This window comes from Dendrobium catenatum, unplaced genomic scaffold (genome assembly GCF_001605985.2).
Source record: "Dendrobium catenatum unplaced genomic scaffold, ASM160598v2 fragScaff_scaffold_167, whole genome shotgun sequence".
NCBI lineage: Eukaryota > Viridiplantae > Streptophyta > Magnoliopsida > Asparagales > Orchidaceae > Dendrobium > Dendrobium catenatum.
Window position 1 is genome coordinate 430,986 of NW_021318629.1, and position 8,812 is coordinate 439,797.

Genomic DNA, 8,812 nt, shown 5'->3' on the forward strand with positions numbered 1-8,812 from the left:
GCTAATATATCAGAAAAATACCTCAAACCAAAGCCTCAACATTTTACCAATGAAAAAGTGTTCAATGCAAAGAAATTAGATAAGCCATGGCAATATTGCAAATTTGCAATCAGCATAATAGATAAATAAGTCTTATTATATATTTTTTTTTTTGGAATTTTCTTATAATACTGTTAGGATAGTTATTTTAAAATATTTTTCAGTACAGATGACATTTGAAACATTAATTAAGCCTTTTTGTCATGGATAGAAACTATAATCTCAGTGACCTTCCATCATCTTCACCACAAATTCATCAAAGATGACCTGCCCATCTCCATCCAAGTCTATCTGACTTATCATTTCGTTCAAATCCTCATCAGTCAGTTTCTGCCCAAGGTTTGCCATCACTTGACCGAGCTGCAAATGTCCCACAATTCAGATAGCTTTAAAAAACTCCATTTTATTTGTGCTTTAATGGAGAGTAGAAGCTGAGTGCTTTCCTCCACTGCAGAAATGAAGCCATCCTAATCTTTATCAAACATGTTGAAAGCTTCCCTAAGTCCCTTCTCAATTACTTTGAGCAAGGACATCGAGCGAGTTAGCAGCAGAGAGTATAAGAAAGAAAGCAAAAAATCAAAAGGTGATATCTGTTTAAAGATTAGCATACAAGAACTTACAATAGAAAAGATGAACTCACATTTGTTTTGCTCGTCATAAGATTCAGAAACTCAGGAAAATCAATGGCGTTATTTTTATCATCATCAAACTCACTGATCAGATTCTGCAATTGCACTTCAGTAGGATCTTGGCCCAATGATCTCATGATTGTACCAAGCTTTTCGGAAGTAATGAAGCCTTCTCCGGCATCAAAGTCAGATTAAGATCAGCAAGAGAAGTGAATCATATCATTTAACAATTTGAAAGGAATTCAATCCTTGACATGAAATGTGAACCAAATGAAATCAAAATTGGGTTCGTTGCAACAACTGAGGCCATTTAGGGGCGGAGCCAGAAAATTTTTTATATGGGAGCACAAATTAATATTAATTTTTAAATTATTCTTAAAATATAATTTTTACTCAATGTAAAAGAGATATTTTTAATGAAAAATTATAAAAACACATTTAAAATCATATGCATTTCCATTAAAAAAATAGATATATCACTCTCTATCTTGTTATTTAATAAAAAATAATATTATTTTTATTATAAAATTGAATTCAAATAAAGGCGGAGGAACTGGAGAGGTTTTTTTTGGGGAGGGGGAGGCGGAGGCGGAGGAGAAGCCGAAAATGATTGGTTTTAAAAATCAAATTTAATTTTATATATTAATAATTTTATTAGTCTAGTTTAAGATGGGCTGATTTTAATTATTGGGCCAGTGGGGGCCCGTGCCCCCAGGGCCCTCACTATAGATCCGCCCCTGCAGTGAAATTATTACGTGTGATTTTCAGATTCCGTCTGGAGAGGAATAGGGGTCTTAATTTTTTAAAACGAGCCGGAAAAATTCGGGTTAGGGTCAACCTGGACCCGAAACGGGTCGGGTTCGGGTTTAACAAATCAACTCGTTTTAAAAATTGGATCGAGTTCGGGTTGACTCAGCAACCCGAAATTGACACAAAAATGATCCGAAATTGACACGAAAGCTCTTATTTGACTCGGAAACCCGAGATTGACCTGATTTTGACCCGAAAAACTAGCAATTTTAAGTCAACTTTGGGTGATTCGTGTCGGGTCGGGTTGACCCGGACCCGAATCGGGTCGGGTTTGGGTCTGGAAACCTGACCTGTTTTTAAAAACGGGACGGGTTCGAGTTGACTTGAATAGTGCCGGGTCAGTTCCGGGTTCGAACCGAACTCGACCCGTTGACCCGAATTGACACCCCTAGAGAGGAATCAGGAAGTGACATGTTACTTTCTTGTTCTATATCGGTGTTGTGCACCGGGTGAAGTGACTTATCCTGATTTGCCTCTGAACTGTCCGGTGCATGTAATAATCTCTCCTATGACTGAGAGTCAACAACTTGTATTTGTAAGGGCCACATATTTTAACTATATGGTGTAGGGTAAATCATAATACTCTCACATATGTTAACAACTAGCTCACCCACCAAAATGACCAATTGCAACACCTTCGTGAGAGGCACCTTATCTTATAATTTGCTCTAACATAGTAGAAGGCATCTTATGAACCATTCTAATGCATTGAAATTATTGATTTTGATACCAATTGTTAGAGAATTTGACCAAAAAAGGAGACTTAAGTTGAAACTGAAACACATGTACACTTAATTTACTACTTAAAGGAACTAAAGTTACAACACATATATGGAGATCACTCAATGCTCAAAATTTAGCCGACCAAAAAATTAAGCTAAACAAGGCTCAAATAAAAGTGAAGTATGCGATAATGATCCAATATATGCTAATAAATGAACGTCATCCATATCAAGCATAATAGCTTAACCATTTTTTTTAACACAAATTTTATTAAAGACAAAAAAACACATGATACAGAAATTAAAGAAACAACACGACAAGAAAACGAATTAAAATACAAGGTACGAGGGCTCAGTTAACGGCCGAGACTTCCAGCTTCCCTTAAGCCAAGCTTAGACCATCCAATTTGATGAAAAATCACGCGAGGCAGCCAACCCAAACCATCATCAAAGGGTGCCACGAGCCAACTGAAGGAGAAGCGATCCCCAGCCACAACATTGCCCGGCCAAACGAAAACCAACCGAAGAGGTCCCAAATAATGCAACATCATCAAGCAAAAATAAATAAAGGCAACCACCCACACCAAAGAACCCAGTCCAACCACAGCACAAACCCAAAGAACCATCCAATCGAGCCACAATATAACCACAGCCATTATCGACCCTGTCTACCCCTACCATGAGCCTTACCACGAGTGGCAACGGAAACAACCGGTGTATCACGCAGCAAAGCAAAAGGATTTCCAGGATCATCCACCCTAATAGATTCAGAAGAAGAAATAGACTCGGAATCAGACGCATCTTGAAGCCAATCGAGCTGTTTTCTCATATCCATACCCAAATTGTCCCCCACATGATAAACCAAAGCTTGGGGGCTAATAAAGTTCACCGGCACATCAACAAAATCATTATGAACTAAACCATCATTACTATTAGGGGAAGATAAGGCAGGGGCATCGCATGAATCCCCACATACAAGCCCACCCAAATTAACCTCAATAGGAGCCGACCCATCCAAGCATTCAACAACCACAGAGGGCAAAAGATTACTAGGTAGGATACACTGGGCAGACTTGGCACCCACCACAGGCAACAGAGCACTAGAATTTAAATCACAGCCAACACTATGACAAGCCTGAGCCTCCTCACAAACTTTCAAAGAAGAAACAACAACACAAGCCTCATCCGAAGGCACCAGACCACCAAGTAAAAGTGCATCAACAATAGGCAAGGAATTGGGCACATCTTCAGTCGCAACTAGAACGTTAGCAACAGCATTAACCACAACTCCACCAACTGAAGGCAAATTAACAGGCACCTCATTCACATTATGAGCAGGCGGAGCCAAAACAGAAGAAACAATAGCTGGATCGATAGACTCAATCACAGCAGAATCAACACCAACAGTCGGAACCACCCGCTCAACAGCAATCACATGATTTGGCTAAACAGAAGAATCAAGATTAGGATGAAGAATCAAACTCCTAGCCTTGGAATGACCCAAAGCGAGACAATGAACACAATATTCCGGACAATCCTCTAAAATCACAGATTGGACATAACCAGATTTATCCGAACCAACCCAAATTTTGTCCCGATACTGTTTGGACACATCCAACTCAACCAGAACACGCGCAACTGAAGGGCGTGATCCAGTGTTAGTAGCATGATCAGTTTTCAGAGGTTTGCCAAAAATTAAACCTAGACCATGCAAAATACGCGGGGCAAACAGGTGAGGCCGGAGGTTAGGGAAAGGAATCCATATAGGAATAACAGGGGATTCAGTCTCAATATCTAAGCTAGGAGTCCATTTCACAAATTTTATAAAACAGTCACTCAAGAAATACAATCGATGAGCAAAAATCCTACAGTAATCTAAGTCGTTAAATAACTTAATCAAAACATTCCTTTGATTCAAATCCGTAACTGAAACTTCACCAATAAGTTTGAGCTTAAAAAAGAAGCTCCTAATAGCCTCAAGAAAGGGCCTCCTACCAGGGAATTTACCGACCAGAGCAAATTCGAAAGGAGTAGCCAAAGATTGGATTTCATCCTCGAAAATCCAAAGAACTAGTAAACCTTTATGAGAAGACACCCTCAAATCAGAAAAAACAGATAAAGAAGAAGAACCAGAGAGAGCACCCTTAAAGGACAGAGATGATGATCCCATCAGAAAACCGGGATCACGAAATCGAGAAGATGGAGCCATAAAGCCACGAAAACAAGAACGGACAAGCAATAAAGGAGAAGAAGAGCAACTTCCCAGCGAAACGAGGAGAAAAACCCGCCGGAGAGCGATGGAGACTAGGGCGAAGCCCTAGCCCCCCCGGAAGAGCGAGAAAGGAACGCCAGCGTGTATATTTTGTTTGTGCTGGAAACTTGTTTACAATAGCTTAACCATTGAGGACCCTTGTATAAGTTAAAATAACAAAGGCCCCATTAATATAAGTACAGACCTTCAAAGTTTAAAAAGCATTGAAATAATCAATTAGAATTAGACCGAGGGATCCAAATAGAGATCAAGGTGGGGCAATGTTATGTCCAGAATGTGAGTGTATAGTACTGTGTCCTTTTATTTTTATACACAATTAATGTGTATACATTATAAACATATTGTGTACACTCATATGTCCGAACACAACTCTGCGTCTGAACTTCGCATAGAATAATTTCTCGTAGAGGTATCATATTTACTGGTGGGAGCTATCAATAGTTAAGAAAGATGACATATTATATTGAGTAGTACTACCACTTAGGGGTTGATTCATTTATTTATTCTTTTTAATTTTGTTATTGCAACTTAAAATTCACATGTTTGCGTGACAATTTAGTATCATTAATGTATATATCTCACTAGCAAAATAATATATTTTTTTCAAGTGTAAAATATTCCATTGGTTTTTTTATGATCCTCATTTTATCATATATTTAGCTATATATTTAAATTAATATTTAATTAATAATGATTTATTTCACTTTTTCTTCATAATTTTATGGTCATTAAGAACACAATTATAAAAAAGAACTATTCATCCACAAGATATAATAATGAAATATTCCATTTTATGATACTAAAAGGGCTTAATGGGGACGAGTCAAGTCGAATGACTCAAAGCCAGTATGATTCTATTATGAGAAGGACAAGAATGAATGAATTACTGAGGAAGTTGAGCTTCGAAAGGATGAAGTTATTAGTTCAAAAAAATATAAAACATAGGATAATAAAAACTTATAATTTATAACGTTTGTTCTTCACATTCTTAAATAATCAAATGAAGTGTTATATATATATATATAACATAAGTTACTAAATTATCATTGATTCATTAATTTCAAGTTCTAATTTGTAGACAAATTTTATAGTAGTTATAACGTGGAAATTTTTTGAGCTTATAGTATATTGATTTCAAAATAAATTAAAAAATTTATAACTTATTATAATAAAATTTTGATTACAATATCTAAACTCAATTTATTTATTTATAAATGTAAGAAACAATTTTAATAAACAATTAAAAAAATAATATAAATATATAGATTTTTAAAAAAATGTAAATATACCCTTATATAAATTATTTCAAGATAGACTTGGAAATTATACAAATTTTTTTCTCATTAATTTTTTATTTTTACCACATCTTTATTTTTTTCATTTTTTATTATTGTTTTTAGTGACTTGTAGTATGTCAAGTGATGAGTGACGAGTGTTGCCAGCTGAGAAATAAGTGATCAAAAACCCTTGGGGAGTGCACCTCAAGGCATTAGGGTTTTTGGCATATTTGGAGATATAGGTAACATGCTCTTAAGTCGCTAGCTCCCCACCTTACACCAAAAAGCTCTAAATTTGTTTAGAACACAAAATAAAGTAAATGTAAGAATGAACATGAGTCCTCTTGAATAAATTCAGGCTTTCAGTAAAGCCATAAGGACTTGAGAGAAATTGAACCCTTATATTATTACAATTCAAAAGAACTCAGGTTATAACACATATCTGAAATCATCATTTGAAGAATCAAAACCTACATCTATATTAGACAATTGACAGAATCCACCAATAAAAAAAAAAAAATTATTGACAAACCTTAAAAATGCAATAAAACCTAAAACCATAGTAAGAAAAAATAGTGGCATTTCATTCACATGTACTTATACTCCCTATAATCAAATTAAAATAAATCTCATGCCCTAATTCATTAGAGCATTCATCAAAACCTGATGATGACCGCTAGCGCATAAAATTTATCAGATAAAAAATTTTAAGCCGAGCAATTGGTTTAGAAAAAAAAAAGGTAAAACAAGATTAAATGTAGTGAAGTATGCCATAACAATCCAATGTAAGACAAAAAATGATTGTCATCTACATTAAGCACAATAGCGTAACCATTAAGGATCCTTGTATATGTCAACAAATAACAAAAGCCTCGTTGTTCTAAATATAAAACCAGAAACTCAAAAAATGCCTTGAAGTAAGCAATTAGAATGAGATTGAGAGAATGACACAAAGGTCAAGTTGGGTTATTGCATTTACCATCGCCATTCTTATGGAAGATGTTGAAAACCTCCTTGAGGTGTGCTATCTCTGCACTCGTCAGCCTCTTCATCTTTGGTTCGAATTAGAAGAAGAATAAAAAGAAGACAAGTTATATTGATCTTTCCCCCTTTCTTTCTATCTCTATTCCCCTTCCTTGATTGGATTAGTGAAGGAGAGGATGAGTTGAGAGAGCTTGGCTTTGCATCTGTGGCCTAGAACAAGGAGAGGCACCACTTTTATTGGTGGGAGATATTAGTATTCTATGACGTAATTCTTGGGTGGCATATTTTTATGATAGGTGGCAAAATTAGAGAGAATGGACTTAAATCTAATAGTGTAAATTTGACACGTGTGATTTTGATATACCCGGGAGCTATGCTAGGAAGGCCAATCACCTAGTTTTTTTCTTGAAAACATCTTATTATCATCCTTAATTTTATCATAATTTTTTACAATATGTTTTTATACATTTTTATTTGTAGTTATTTATATTGAGATGTTGGTCATATGCAACATATCATTTTAATTTTTATCCTAATATGAATTTATTTAGTACGCGTCAAGTATTTAAGTTGTTATGATTTAAATATTGCATAATTATATATATATATATATATATATATATATATATCGCCAGGAGGTCACCATCCTAGGGCCTAGGAGTGCTCTTATGCCAGCATAGATTAACTTTGAATTTCTAATAAAATTATAACTATCACCAAAAGATACCTCAATTTTTAAGAGTACAACTTCATATTATTAAAGGGGTGTATTGAGCGACAATGGGTGGAAGTTCATAGTTGACGATGATAATATGATGATGCTGATAGAGTGGTGTTCCAATGAAAGCAATCAGGCGATCACGTATCAATGGCGGCGATTGGACGATTGCTTGAATAGTGGTGACCATGCAACGATCTAGTGATGGTGCTTGAGTGAAGCTTCTAAATTTTTATAGACTCTATGCAACGTTAAATTTTTATAGTCCACACTACCAATATCTTCTCATGAAGAGAGTGTCAACTTGTTTCTTTTGCAAGTACAATGACATGTAAATATAAAGAAAGTCAAAACACTCCCTTAGATGCCCTATATTAATTTCTTTAATCATAAAAAATTTGTTGAAAAATAAAGTATCTTAATGCTATCAAAATTAAGTAATTTTAAATTAATTTAATTTGTCTCATTAATACACTCAATTTAACTATAAGCATTCAAACTTTATCTAAAATGTTTTGTTATGCTCCAAGTGCTTAATCTATAAGCTTATCTAGACTTAGATTATATCACTTTTAATATCATCAAATTCATCTCATCTCATCTAAATGTTCAATTCAATTACAAATTTTTTGAAACCAAAATTTGGATGGTCCTAAATTTAATTTTAAAAATTTTCCATTCTCAAATATATATTAAAATTTGTGCCCAAAATAAATGTTTGTCAATGATGTATCAATTTCTTATTTAATTTCACTTCGGATAACCAAAAAGCATGAAATAAAGTCCGAGACGCTGAGAGAATTTCCTTACAAACTCTTTAAGATTAGCCCTTACTGTTTCAATCACAAATAATAAAAAGAAGAAACACAAGTCATTGGGCAAAAAGCTGCGATTTACTGAACAATAGCAATACTTTATTCGACTATACTTTCTGTTGATGATTTGGATGAGCCCGTTGGAGTTTCTTAAAAGAATATTTACAGCATATTTATTTATCTATTATTTTTTCTGTTATATATATCATTGTAGATGGGAGTTAAACTCCCTCACACATTTCAATACTACATAAATCTAATAAATGACATTGTTGTTAATCAAGTAGTACAGGATTCAAAGGAATCAAAGCAACATTTCCAAATTCTGATAAAGAAATATGAAACCATGAGCTTAAATAGCGTAGGAGATTTCATATGAGTGGCACAAGGATTATATATATATACACATATTAAAACTTCATAAAGGTAAGATACAGGGTTTCTGCTAAAGTTATCACTCTCTTGGAATACAGTTACATTAAACTTAAAGAGGTCAATCATCACAAATTCCTAAATCCACTCATGCAGTTAATCTTCACAATAAAA

The 8,812-nt window shown here is 34.5% G+C and overlaps 1 pseudogene; it reads right to left on the minus strand.

Moving 5' to 3' along the window:
- Positions 1 to 240: 240 nt before the first annotated feature.
- On the minus strand, positions 241 to 6,801 carry LOC110111570 (annotated as a pseudogene).
- Positions 6,802 to 8,812: the final 2,011 nt, after the last annotated feature.